General features: G+C 35.1%; 1 pseudogene; it reads right to left on the minus strand.

Moving 5' to 3' along the window:
• Positions 1-6,027: 6,027 nt before the first annotated feature.
• On the minus strand, positions 6,028-8,012 carry LOC110219131 (olfactory receptor 10AG1-like; annotated as a pseudogene).
• Between the last annotated feature and the right edge of the window lie 6,397 nt (positions 8,013-14,409).

Raw genomic sequence — 14,409 nt, forward strand, 5'->3', positions numbered from 1 at the left:
TTTTTGTTTCCTTCACTTACTAAATTATAAATTCCTTTTGGGCAGGCGCTGTCTTTTTCATATTTGCATCCCTAGTGCTTAGCAAAATATCTGGCAAGAGTAGGCATTTAATAAATACTTATTGACTGACTGACTGCTCCTATTTGCAGTTGGCATTGTGTTATTTTCATCAAGGCCAGATATTGTAGATCATACTGGAAGAGATCTGTAACCACTCAAAAGAGCTTGGGTATACCATCCACAGGGGAAAAACCAAATGGATAAAGAATGTTTGTAGCACAGGTTATGACATATACTAGGATAGAAAGCATACAGAGAGTTAAACAAGAAAATTGGTTGACTTTGAAAAAATTACAAAACTTTATTAATGACCCAAAATTTCCTATGGAAACAAACATCCGTAATTTTAATAGAAATATTCTATTGATATTTCTGAAGGGCAATAAGACAAAAATAATAACAGTCTCAGAGGAATAAAAAATAGATTCATATAGAAACTGGTGGAACTGTAAGCAAGATACTCCATAAAGCCAATGAGGATCTTTGAAGAAAAAGAGGATTTTTTTAATATCATAAATTAAATCTATGAAAGAAAAAGTACACTACTTATTTGTTGGGGGTGAGGAATGTCTTATGGGCAGCTCCAGAGTTCTACTGCTACCTTCACAATGTTAGGAGAATGCAACTACGGCCTCCAGTATGTTGGGCTGACTTTTTTGGTGATGGTATGGAAGGACATGGACAACGAATACAGGACAGTCAAGCATAGATATGTTGTTTTTTGCATCCCATAAGAATGAAATCATAGATGTATCTGAATATTTGAGTATATACTAGACATTTTTCTAGGTTCTAGGGATACAAATTAAAAATGACAGTTTCTGCCCCTAAAATGCTTATCTTCTACTGAGGGTAGGTAGAAGAGCAACAATATATACAGCAATAAGTAAATTCAAGTTATATACAGATTAAATACAACACATTTTGTTAAAGGTTGGTGGTCACTAACAAGTAAAAGGCTAATATCAGGAAAGACCTTGTATTAGAAGTAGAACTTGAACTGAACTTTATAAGGTACAGGCAAAGTAGTAGAGGTAAAAAAGGGGAGTAGATTTTAGGTGCAGGTGGTGGCTTGTTCAAAGACACAGAGAGGACAGGAGTATTGTGTCCAGGAATAGCAAATAGCTCTCCCAAAAGGGAGAAACTTGAAGAAAAAGAAAACAGACTTTGGAGTGCAGACATGAGGAGAAGCCAGTTCCTCAACATCTTCCTGATTTTCAACTTGCCTCCCCAGAGACTTCAGGGCATTTCTTTTTGCATGAAATTGACAACTTTTTCTTGGTTGAGTTAAGATATATCTTGCTCTCAGTGAGAGAGCTCATTAAATTTGCATATTGTCTGGTGTATGCTAATCTATATAATTTCTCTGATTTCTGATTACTACCTGCTTGGATAAGTGGCTTTACTCACTATTTATTTCTTGTGATGATCTTTTGTGTAACAAGCATTTTGATGGTAAAAGGTTGACCCTTTAGATACAAATTTGGAATACCCTTCTTCTTTAAGGGTTAGCTAGGAAGAAAGCAGCTTGAATATAAGACAGAAAATGAAAGTTATTTTGAAGTAGTAATAGAGGGTCAAAAAGATATAATTCTAGTCTAATACCTTCCATACCTCTTGAGGTGAAGAAGAACCCACTCTGTGATCCTTCTGCTGCTCTTCTCTGGGCAGGAAGGAAAGTCATGCTTGGAGAGGAATGGGCAAGTTTCTTAGATATCTTATCAAAAGCTCACTGTATTCACAACATTAGGACAAATCCATATGGACAAACACATAATCTCTATGGATGACATATTCCATACATATTCAATTAGAGGAACTATAAATAATAGAAATGTTATAGATACCATATTCCTGAATTTCAGGAAAGAATTTATTAAAAATCATGATATTCCACTGGACAAAAGGCAAAGATTTAGGTTGGATGATAATTGAGTTAGGTAGAATAAGAACTGGTTGAATAACCAACCCAAAGAATACTGAACAAATGAATTTGTACCATGGATGGAGTTCTCCAGTAGCTTGTCCAAGGCGCTTGTGCCTGTCTCTATTTTGTTTAACATTATTAAAACAAACAAACACACAAACAATCCTTTGTCCAGAATAAGGTTACTAAAGTCATAAGTGGTATGAATCTGGAAGAGGTTGGTTGAAGACAGTGAACACATTGGAGCAAAAACAGTAGTAGAATGTAAGTTTCTTGAGGATAACAACTCATTTAGTTTTTGTTTTTGTATATCCATTACCTAGCATAAAGTGTTGCACATAATAGGTTTTTAAAAGTGCTTCTTGGTGACGTCAGGATGAATTAGAAATACCGAAAGATCACAATAGGTTGTAAGGATAAATTCCATGTTATTATATCATGCTTAGAAAGGTATGTTTCTGAACCTATAATATTACTATGGGAACATACCCTATTACATAATATATAGTTAGATGAAATTTGTCTTTCCAGACTTGGTATCTCCAAACCAATTCAATAAGCATTTTACAAAAGAATTGGGGTCTATTAGCCTGAAAAAAAAAAAAGATGATTTAAGGTGGTATAGTATGACGTTTAAAATATTTTATATGCAAATCTGAAAGACATCAGATTTGTTTAATTTGGGAGTTGGGGTGGGAGAGAAAGGGGGAAATTAGTATCAAGGGTCAAAAATCCAGTTATGCTAAGAGCACAGAAATAGTCTGTGTGTATCTCAGTGAATAATACTGTGCCCAGAAAGAGATCTCTTCTGCTGTAGAATTTTCATTAACTCAGTAGTAATGGTTGGCAATTTGCATCGGTAGAAGTTTATTCACTAGGAGGAAATAAAACAAAACACAATGCAGAATACTTTTGTCAAAAGCTTTAAAATTTTAAGATTACAGAAACTTAAATATACTTCTCATATGCTGAAAATAGCACAATTGATGAGGTATTAGAGCATAGACTGATTCCCACAAAAATTAGACCTTTTTAAATGAGGGCCCTTTCTAAAAGAATCTCTTACAATAGAGGTTCTTAACTTTAGGTTATACGTGGATAGATTTCAGAGGGTTCTATGAACTTGAGAAGGACAGAAATATAACTGTTTTTCACTATAACTGTTTCCTTTGTAATTTTTTTATTTTTAAAAATTAAATGTTTTTTTTAAATGTTATTCAATTTTAAAATGTTATCAAAGAAGAGTTCCATGGGTTTCACTGGATGCCAAAGCAGTCTGCAATACACACAAAAAGATGGAGAACCGTTGCCTTAGTGTTTTGTAATAGGTCTGGGAGTTTACATGCCATAATGTTTGAAAATCACTGCTTCAGATAAAAGATGTGCCAGTGTGCAATGAAGTTCCTGTATATAATTTAATACAGAGAGAAATTACTGAATAATGAGTTAGAGAACCTGGGTTTAAATTTTACTCTGCCAGTAGAAGCAGTTAGTTGACTCAGTGGTAGAGAACTGCTCTTAGAGTCAGGAAGACCCGGGTTCAAAGTCAGTCTCAGAAACGTCCTGGGGAAACTTTTTTCTGCCTGCATTTCCTCAACTGTAAAATGAGCTAAAAATAGCACCTACCTCTCAGCATGCTTGTCAGGGTTAAATGAGATAATATTTGTAAAGTGCATAATACACGGTAGGTACATAGTAGGTACTTAATTAATGCTTATTTCCTTCCTTTCCTACTTACCAATCCTGTGGCTTTGGAAAGTTACCTCACTTTTATGGGCTTTAGTTTCTTTCTATGTAAAATAAGGGAGTTAGACTATATGCCACAAAGGGTCCACATCTTCTGGTTTTAAACTTATCATAATTCTCTTGAACTATATTGTTTCTAAAGTTGTCAAATACCATTGAATCCATATGCAATGTCATTTGTTGTCCAGAGGGGAAAACATCACATAAAAATAGATGAAATGCATGTAATAGAATCAGATAAATATAAGTATTCATTTTAAATGTTCTTGAACAATTGTACCTGAGAATATGCCTACCTGTTTTTATTAACTAATAATTAAAATGGCAGTTATATGAATTATCCCTTTGTTTGAGGTCCACATGCCCAGGAGTTACTAGAGAAAATAGAAACAACATCTTCACTGCAAATTAAAATGTCTGATTTTACTAGTAGGCTACACATGTGGATGGTAGAATTATAGAATATCAGAGTGGAGAGGGACCTGAGAGGTAAGCTTTTCCAATCCTTACCTAAAACATGAAACTCCTTAATAAAATTCTTGCTTAGGTAGTGTTCATCTAGCTTCTGTGGGAATACCTCTAGCTATTAGGAATTCACCACCTCATGAAGGATCCCATTCCATAATAATTAGGGTGTCTTTCTTTCTGCTATTTCACAAAAGAGTCCTCCATGTCCATTATGTATCACTTTTACTTAACAAAAATAAGTCTTCGAACATCTACCATATGCCAGGTCAAAGGAATACACAGGCAAAAAATTAAATAATCCCCAATTATATTCTGGGATATAACAAAATGAGGCTGACAATAGGAGCAGCTAGTCAGTCAATAAATATTTACTGAGAACCTACTATGATCTGGGTGCTGAATACATGTAAGTATATATGAAATACTTATTAACATATACAAAGTCACTTTGGGGCAAGGAGTGGGGTGTAGGATGTACCAGGATATCAAGATATAAAGATAGGTCTCATGTAGGTAGGAAGTAACTGAGCTTTGAAGTAAACTAGTGCAGAAGTGAGGAAGGACAGCCTGCCCACCTGCCTGTGCAAAAGTGGAGATTTAACAACAAGAGAAAGGAAAACAACCAAACAAATAGAAGGCAGTATTTTGCTCTGATATAAATATGGGAAGAAGGGCTTCTCAACAAGATTTTGCTAACATATGTTGCAGTTGAATAATCTCACTAAGAATAGGGAGGCCTCATTTTCCTGTTTGGAGGAAAAGGCCCTGGCACATGTTTATTGAATGAATGAATTTCTGAATGCCAGGATCTCCACCTTGAAGGGCTTCCCCCACATGTCAAACAACCCCAGACAAGGACACTTAGGCTCAGCGAGCAACAGGTAGGTGCCATAGTAACATTTAGCAAAATTCTCTTTAGGATCCTGATAGCTAAACATCCTGCAGTAGCATGGTGGTTCATTATACTCTTGCAAAAAAAGAGGTAAATTCCATTTTGGCAGAAGATGCAGATGCAATTTTCCTACAAAGTCAACCTACCTGGTAAAATATGTTATTGCGTCTGAGGCTCGCATGTTTCTATACCCTGAGCTAATGCCATTGTGCCAAGCTTAAATCCAAAGCAGCAGTTTGCTGAATAGATTTATTATGTACAATTCCACATGTATTATTGTTGTTGTTGTGTTTATTCAACAGTAAAATTACATGAAAAATCAAATTAATGATGCCTTCCACTTTCAGGCAAGCTATCGTGACTTTTGTATGCCATCTTTCTGCAGCAACACAAATTAGTACGTTATTTAACATCCCCGAATAAGTTCTGTTTCTATCCCTTTGATTTGTTCCAGTTATTTTTAGCCCTGAAAGATGTTAAACTGGAATATTATTTTGACCTTCCCTTCTGCCTTTTGCATTAGGGTGAGTAAGCCACTAATAGATCTTCTTATTATGGGAAAAAAGTTTGTATTTAAACTGTCAAAGAATTAATGTGGCATACAAGAAAGAGTGATGAATTTAGTCATATTACCTGGTTTGAAATCCAAATTCTGCAATGTGTATTTGAGCAATTTTTTTTTTCCATTTTGCGATCTTAGTTTCCTAATTATTTTTAAGTGAGAGGGTTGAATGAGATGATATTTTCTACCTCTAAATCCTAAGATTCAAATTATCATATGATATTAACAAATCTAAACTATACAACTGATGATAACAATTGATCATATAATTTATAATAACATTATGGTACAGAGCACATACTGTAATACAAAGACACACAAAACAATTACCATAATAGAAAATTTTAATTCTCTTTTTTATTGATGATTGGATTAGAAGTTTATTTTCATAAGATCTATATGACAAATAAATATGAACCCATTATTTCTAAATGCATTTATTTGTTTCCAATTCCATTTAGATAATAATTTTCTTATTCTCACAGTGAAATCCTTGTTCCTGAGGCTATATATAATTGGGTCACATAATGGGGTGAAAGTGGTATAGAAGAGAGAGAGAATTTTCTGTGTTCCTATTGGGTGGCTATATTTGGGTTTTAAATACACGATGATGCCAGAACCAAAGACTATGCCCGCTACCATTAGATGTGAAGACCAAATAGAGAAAGCTTTAGATTTCCTTATTGCAGATGGCAGCTTCAAGACACTACCAATCATTTTGATGTAGGACCCATATATCAAAAGAAAAGGGACAGTGCCAAATGGCACAACATCTGCATACATAAAGATCTCACTCATAGAAGTATCTCCACAGTCCACCTATAATATTGGGTAGATGTCACAGAAAATTTGATTTACTTTGAAAGGACCACAGAAAGGTAGAGAAAAAATCTGGTATATTTGTCTTAACAACTGGATCCAGTGATCCGGGATCCAATAAACAGCTGAATACAAACTTTGTGGTTCATAATAAACAAATAGTAGAGAGGGTTACAAAAGGCCACATAGTGGTCATATGTCATTGCAGAAAGGAGGAAGCATTCACTGCCTCCCAGACATAGAATTAAGCAGACTTATGTGGTACATCCCAGCAAAGAAATATTTCTCTTCTGGGTCCAAATGTTCATTAGCATTCTGGGGAGAGTAAATTTCATGTATGTATGTATGTATGTATGTATGTATGTATGTATGTATGTGTATGTATATATGTATATACATACATATATACATACACATATACATACACATACACATGCACATATATATACATATATACATATACATATGCATATACATATATATGTGTGTGTGTGTGTATATATATATATATACATATACATATGCATATACATATATATGTGTGTGTGTGTGTATATATATATATATAATATTACATATATATGCATAATATATATGTGTGTGTGTGTATATATATATATATAAACTAATTTCCAAGAAGGAAAATTTTCCAAGTAAATAATACATTGGAGTTTGGACAGTTGGACCAGCTTTTGTAATAGTGCATTTCCAATGATGGTACTCAAATAGAAACGAAGAAAATCCCAAAAAGAAGGCTTTGAAACTTGGGAATGTCTGAAAATCCTAGGAAGTGAATGAATTCATTCACATCTGCAACATTTCTCCCAGCAATTTCAAACTGATAGACAACTTCATGCCTCTGGGACTCAATACTCTCCTCTTTTCTTGCTTCTCTTGAGTCTTGTATTTGAAAGTCATTTTTTTCTATTTAGTTCTGGTTTCTTAAGAATGCATTAAATTCTTCTACATCACTGAATGTCATTTTTTTCCCTCATTGATTGCTCTCAGTTTTGCTGGGTAAATGATTCTTGGTTTCAATCCTAGCTCCTTTGACCTCTCGAATATCATATTCCAAGCCCTCTAATCCCTTAAGGTAGAAGTTGCTAAATCTTGTGTTATCCTGATTGTGTTTCCACAATATTTAATTAGTTTCTTTCTGGTTGCTTGCAATATTTTCTCCTTGACCTGGGAACTCTGGAATTTGACTATAATATTCTTGTAATGTTGTTTTCCTTTTGGTATCTCTTTCAGGAAGTGATTGGTGGATTCTTTCAATTTCTATTTTACTGACTGGGTCTAGAATTTCAGGGCAATTTTGCTTGATAATTTCTTAAAAGATGATGTCTAGGCTCTTATTTTTGATCATGGCTTTCATGTAGTCCAAAAATGTTTAAATTATTTCTCCTGGATCTATTTTCCAGGTCTAAATTCTCTTTTTAATGGCATAAAAAGTCCTTCTAACATTTACTTTCTAGGTTTGTGATTTCTAGTGCTTGGGATCCCAGAATCTCAGGACTAGGAACAACCTCAGTGGTCATTCTATTTCAACCCAAAAGGAATCCAAAATTAATTCCATCTACAACATAGAAATTGTCAGCCAGTCTTTGCTTAAAGACCTCCAGAAAGAGAGAACCCACTACTCCTTCTGGCAGATTATCTCATGACTGAATAGCTCTAATTGGCAGGGAATATTTCCTTACATTAAGCTTAAGTTTGCCTCTTTACAACTTCCCTTCATCATTCTTAGTTCTTCCCTCTGTAATCAAGAAAAGTAAGTCTAATTCCTTTGCTGTGTGATAACACTTAAAAGACTTGAAATCAGCCACCATGTCCTCCATCCAAAGTACATATGAATATGAAATCATCTCCCAATAGTCCGATGCTGATCACATCTATCTCGTTTTGAATAACCTGCCATGATTCCCCATGGCTTTCCAGAGAATGTCTAAACTCTACAGAGTGGCATACAATTTTTCTTGACAGTTCATCTCTACCATTCCTCTCTAGCCTCACATTTTTCTGTTCTGCGTATGCCCTCCATGAGGACAGCTAGGAAGTACACACGATAGAGTGCTGGGCCTAAAGTCAGGAAGACTCATCTTGAGTTCAAATATGACCTCAGACATTTATAAGCTGTGTGACCTTGGGCAAGTCACTTAATCCTATTTGCTTCAGTTTCCTCATCTGTAAAATGAACTGGAGAAGGAAATGACAAACCACCCTTGTGTCTTTGCCAAGAAGACCCGAAATGGGATCAAAAAGAGTTGAACATGATGGAAAACCACTGAACAACAACAATCCCCTGTGTTACAGCAAATCTCTACCTTTACTATAATCATCAACATCCAAATTCATTCTTCTGTGCTTTGTGCTAACTCCACTCCACCCCACCCATGGATATGTTGTTGGTCTTGATTTTGGTTGTCTAAAATATAATGCCTCATTAAATATCCTGCTTCCTCTAGGAGACTTTCTCTAATTACTCACCTTACAGAAACTCCTGATTATCCATTACACCTATTTTCTCTGCAATATGCTGGAAAACAATGATTTCAAGTGCAAAACTGCCCTATGTGTACATGTGTCTTCCAAGTTGGACTATGGCCTCTTCACACAAAGTCTGTATCTCGGTCTGTCTTCCTAGATGCACAACAGTGGAGCTTTTATACAGGCCCAGAGTCAGTCAGTCAATAAGCATTTATTAAGTGTCTACCATGTGCCAAACATTATGCTGAATATAGATTTGTCAATCACGAAAACAGAAATTTAACAAGAAGATAAATTAGAGAATGATTACTCCCTTAGAATCCTAGAACATCAGAATTAGACAGACTTTAGACATCATCTAAGTAGCAAAAGAGAAAACTCAAGGAGCAGAATGGGGAATGAACTTGTAACTACAATGAAATGGTAGAAAAAATGCAGAATAGGTTTAGTTCAATGTTTACTAAGGGGAAAACCAAAGTAAAGTGATGATTAAACATAAAGTCATATGATGAAACCAGAAAATGGAATAGTACCTACATCAATCAATCAGCAAACTTTTTTTTAAAGCAAGTATTGTTTGCAGATAATTATACTAAATGATAGAGATAAACAATCCTTGTTCTCATGCAGCTTATAGTCTAGAATAGGAATAATGTCATAGGATCATAAGCTTATAACTGGAAGGGATGTCAGAGGCTGTATAATCTAACCTAATCATTGTACAAATGAGACAACTGAGACCCAAGGAGGTTAAGTGACTTTTCCAAAATCACACAGGTTATAAATGTCAGATATGGGATTGAACCCAAGTCCTCTGGCTCCATATTCCTCCCTGTTTCCACTGTACCATGTAAACATTGATATCTATAGTAAAAAAAAAAATAGCACAAGGTAAATTCATTAAAACAAAACATAAAATGTTACATAAGGAATGAAGGGAAGCATTGTTACTGATTGGAATGATGAAGAAAAACTTTGTGGATATTACATTTAATTTGGACTTTAAAGTATGAGGGGGAGTTCTATATAATGCTGTGGCTTATGAACGTGAGTTTTACCTAATGTTTCCTGTTTTATTTGGAGATGTGATCATATACAGGCAGAGAACTTGTCGTATGGAAACTGTAACTTTTAATATTAGAGGGTTACCTGGAACACTGAAAGTGACTTGGCCATGGTTGCACAGGTATTGGATGTCAGAGGCAGGTCTTGAGCACAGATTTTCTTGATTCCATCTGGAAGAATCTTGATGCTACATCATTCTTGGCTGCCACATGTTTAGTCTGCTTTAATCAAGCATGGGACACTGGAAATAAGCAAGACACTATCTAAGCAAGAGTTCCTAATCTTTTGTTGCATCATAGAACACTTTGAGGGTCTGTTGAAAACTATGGGCAGCTTTTTTTTTATAATAATTGAAAGAACTATTAAAGTTCAGTTAGAAATTAGTGAAAATAGGTATGTAATTTTTGTTTTGTCATTCAAGTTCATAGACTCCTTGAGTCTATAGACCCCAAATTGAGAACCCCTGCACTAAAATGTCATCTATACTTGAAATACAGGCCTCATTCTGCTTGGCTCCAGAGAGCAGAACAAGGAGGAAAGGGTAGAAGTTCAAAGAGGCACATTTGATATTTTTGAAAGGAGGAAGAAAATCCTAAGAATTAGTTACTGTAAAATGCAATGAGTTACCTCAATAGATAGTGGTTTCCCCTCCCTGAAAACTTTCAAGTGGGAGGGTAGATGACTTCTTGTCAGGGATAATGAGGTAGAGGATTTCTATTCTGGGACTAATTAGCTATGTGAACATCAGTTCCTCCCTCTGGGACAAAGTTTCCTCCTCTTTAAAAGAAAGATAATGTGGTGTAATGGATAGAGAGCTAGCTTCCATTTCAGAAGTTTGGGGTCTCATACACAGAGGCTTTGTGATGTTAGGCAAGATGCTTAAACTCTTGGTTTCACAGGAAGTTCTTTAAGAGTACAAATGGCAGGGGCAGCTAGGTGGTGCAGTGGATTGGGCACCAGCCCTGAAGTCAGAAGGACGTGAGTTCAAATTTGGCCTCAGACCAAGCACTTGGCCCTTACTAGTTGTATGACCATGGGCAACATCACTTAACCCCAGTCGTCAAAAAATAAAAAAAAGACTACAAATGGCAGAACAGTTTCAGCTCTTCCTTGGTAAAAGGAATTTTCACCATGGAAGTTCTCTGTACCAATGGAAGAACAGGTCAAGTTAAAACAAATAAATCTAAAGATATAAGTGAGCTGGAATATTTCTAAGTCTCTTTTAGCCTTCATAATCACAATCCTCTTTGAAGCCAAAGCCTAGAAAACTCATTCCTTACATGAGTTTATACTGCTTCAAAGTCTTTAGCTTTTCATTAGAATTTATGGCTTAGAAATATTTGCTTGACTTTTTTAGTTACAGGTTTCTGTGAGATTGCTTTCACTTTGGACTGGAGAAATACAGGGAGTGCAACTCGCTTAAAAAAATTCTTCCCTCTCATGCAAAGTCCATAAGAAGAGAATATCATTTCCCACCCCTATCCCCTGCCAACTTGTGAGAGATAGTAGTCTCTGACAGGATACTGTTTTAATTTGAGAAAATTTGCCTCTCTTTGTTAGGTGAGGTAAAAAAAAATCATATCACATTGTGTAGGTAACAAAAAACAAAAAAACAACTTTTGACCTTTGATTTAGTGGAAAAAAATGTTCATATTGATTCACAGAATCATTCAGTAAGTCAATAAGCATTTATTAAGTGCTATGTGCCAAGCACTGTGCTAAGTTCTAAGGACACAAGGAAAGGAAAAAGGCAGACATTGCCCTTGAGAAGCTCACAGTCAATCTAATTGGGGATTCAACATGCAAGCAAGTATGTACAAATAAGCTATATGCAGGTGAAACAGGAAATAATCATCAGAGAAAAGGCACTACAATTAAAAAAGATTGGAAAGGCTCCCTGGGGAATGTGAGATTTTAGCAGGTTCACTATGTCTCTCAAAAAAATGGGTGACTATCTTTGAGAGGGCCCAGCGCATGATTGCTACAAAGCAAGCAGAAGAATTTGTCAGAGCATAAGAGATAGGTACAAGTGGAACTTTTACATGGCTCAATGTAAAATAAATTACTTTAAAAGTTATTGTCAATCATAGATGCTTGTGAAATGTAATTTACTTTGCATAGTTAAAAAGACAGAAAAGTATTGGTATGTTTCTCTGTTCTCTGTTCCTTCCACTGAAATCATCCTTTATTTTTCAGCACTAAGGTTTACTAATGCCAAATGTTACATATGCCATCTGAAATATGGAAATCCACCATATTGTCTTTTTGATCATAATTGCATAAAGAGAGATTCTTCATGAAAAATTTAACTAATTTTTCCTCAGCTTTTGTGACATATTGAAATCTGGTAATTATGTTACTTTTCTAAGGCTAAGAAAAATTGGATCATATCTCTCACATCAATCAAAGGAATGGAAACATCTCCATAGTCCAGAAAATTGAAATGTCTGCCAAAATAAGAGGAACAATAACAATTGTCATTCAAATAAAGAGTATCTTTATCTTTCAAACATACACCCCAGGAAATGCTTTGAGTTTCAGAAACTACAATTCTTTCCAAACTATTTCAAGACTCTTTCAAATGTTTGAGTGTCACCAATTTGGGAGGATTTTGGGGAGGGGTACGTTTGGGGTATGTGAAATGAAACAGGGGAGCAAAATCAACAAATTCAATTTAACAAACATGTATCAGGCAGCTATCATACATAGTATATCGTGCTGGTTAAAATATTTAAATGTAAACAATCCTTGTTCTTAATGAGTTTGAGGTCAACTAGAGCATGTTTTGTAGTACCAAAAAATTGTATATGGTTTGTTTGTTTGTTATACCAGAGAGAGGGGAAAGTTTGCATCTCCAGTTCTATGAATACAACATGTGGATTTGGTAATTAAAAAAAAACTGGAGAAAAGAAAGTATCAGTAAGAAGGTATGGGTTTTGGATGAGATAATCTTTGTTTAAATCCCAATTGTGTTAGCTAGGGCACTTCAGAAAGTCACTTAACTTCTTTAGAGGAACATGGTGGGCAGAGATGAATAATCATGTCCTCACCATGTCCTCACCCACTTCTAAAGAAATTGAGTTTTGGACATATTTGCCTAGCTAGGGGGGCATAGAAAGTGCTAAAACTCAAAATCTATTTCTGATAATGGTATACGATAGCGGAACTGAGAAACTCAGAAGAAACTAAAGAGAAAATGAACAGAAAGTTTGAAAGAAAAGTCAAACAAAATGTTTCTAAAAGACCAAACACTTGACACTAGCTGTGTGACCCTGGGCAAGTCACTTAACCCCAATTGCAAAAAAAAAAAAAAGAGCGACCCTTCATTAGTTTTCTGGCCATATGTGTTTCTCCTCTTCCCCTATGTTTCTTTCATGTAAGGCTAGCCACTCTTTCCACTGAATGTTTATGTATTTGGAAGATATTTTTAGCAGGAATTTTTTTAAGTTTTTAAAAAGCACTATTAAATGGATTACAATCAATAAATCAACATATATCAGGTATCTATTATATGCCAGGAACTCCTTTGTAGTGAATATGACCTCTGACTGACTAGTAAAATCAAGCACATTGGTGGGAATAAAGGGGATTTGATTACTTTGTTGGAGAAGATTCTAGGATTCTTACTCATGAAATGCATAGAACTTGGGATAAAAAACTGGAGAAAATGAACTGTGGTTGAGGTTCCCACTGCTACATGAATATTAATAGAATCATACTTTTAAGTTGCAAATGTGCCATCCAATGAAGCTACATATATAAACCTGAACAAAAAGGGAAAGGGAGAAAATGGAGATTTAAAAGTACAACTCCAAAGTTAGAAGCTTGTTGTCTACTCAAGAGTTTATAAGTCATCCCCTTACCCCTATGTATTTTTCATGGGTTTTAAACCTTTACTTACCCTATTTGTTACTGATGTGACTTAAAATGCCACAAGGAACTGCAATTTATTGGAAATAAAATGATGTTTAAAATTAGAATTCCAAAGAGAAGAAATGAATTGTCCAAGATCATGCAGATAGTAAATGGCAAGGTGGCTATTGAAATATCATCCTCTATTCCTTTTATTTTCTTTTTATATTTTGCTTTTCATTTAATGTCTCTAGGCTATAATTTACTCATCTAATAAAAGAGAGCTTTGGACTAGATGATTTCTCAGGTCCCTTCCAGGCCCAAATCCAATGACTCAATGATAGTATATTAGAACCAGGATGAAAATGAAAAATTATCTAAGTGAGGATTCATATTTCACAGATTAGGGAACTAAAGCCTACAGAGGAAAAGTGACTGGCTAAGAGTTTCATAGCTTACTAATATTGAGTCTGGAATTTAAATGCTGGGTTCCTATCTCATAGGTCTATGCTCAATCCATTACACCAGACC

This window comes from Phascolarctos cinereus, unplaced genomic scaffold (assembly GCF_003287225.1).
Source record: "Phascolarctos cinereus isolate Bilbo 61053 unplaced genomic scaffold, phaCin_HiC Scaffold_4;HRSCAF=312, whole genome shotgun sequence".
Classification (NCBI taxonomy): Eukaryota; Metazoa; Chordata; class Mammalia; order Diprotodontia; family Phascolarctidae; genus Phascolarctos; species Phascolarctos cinereus.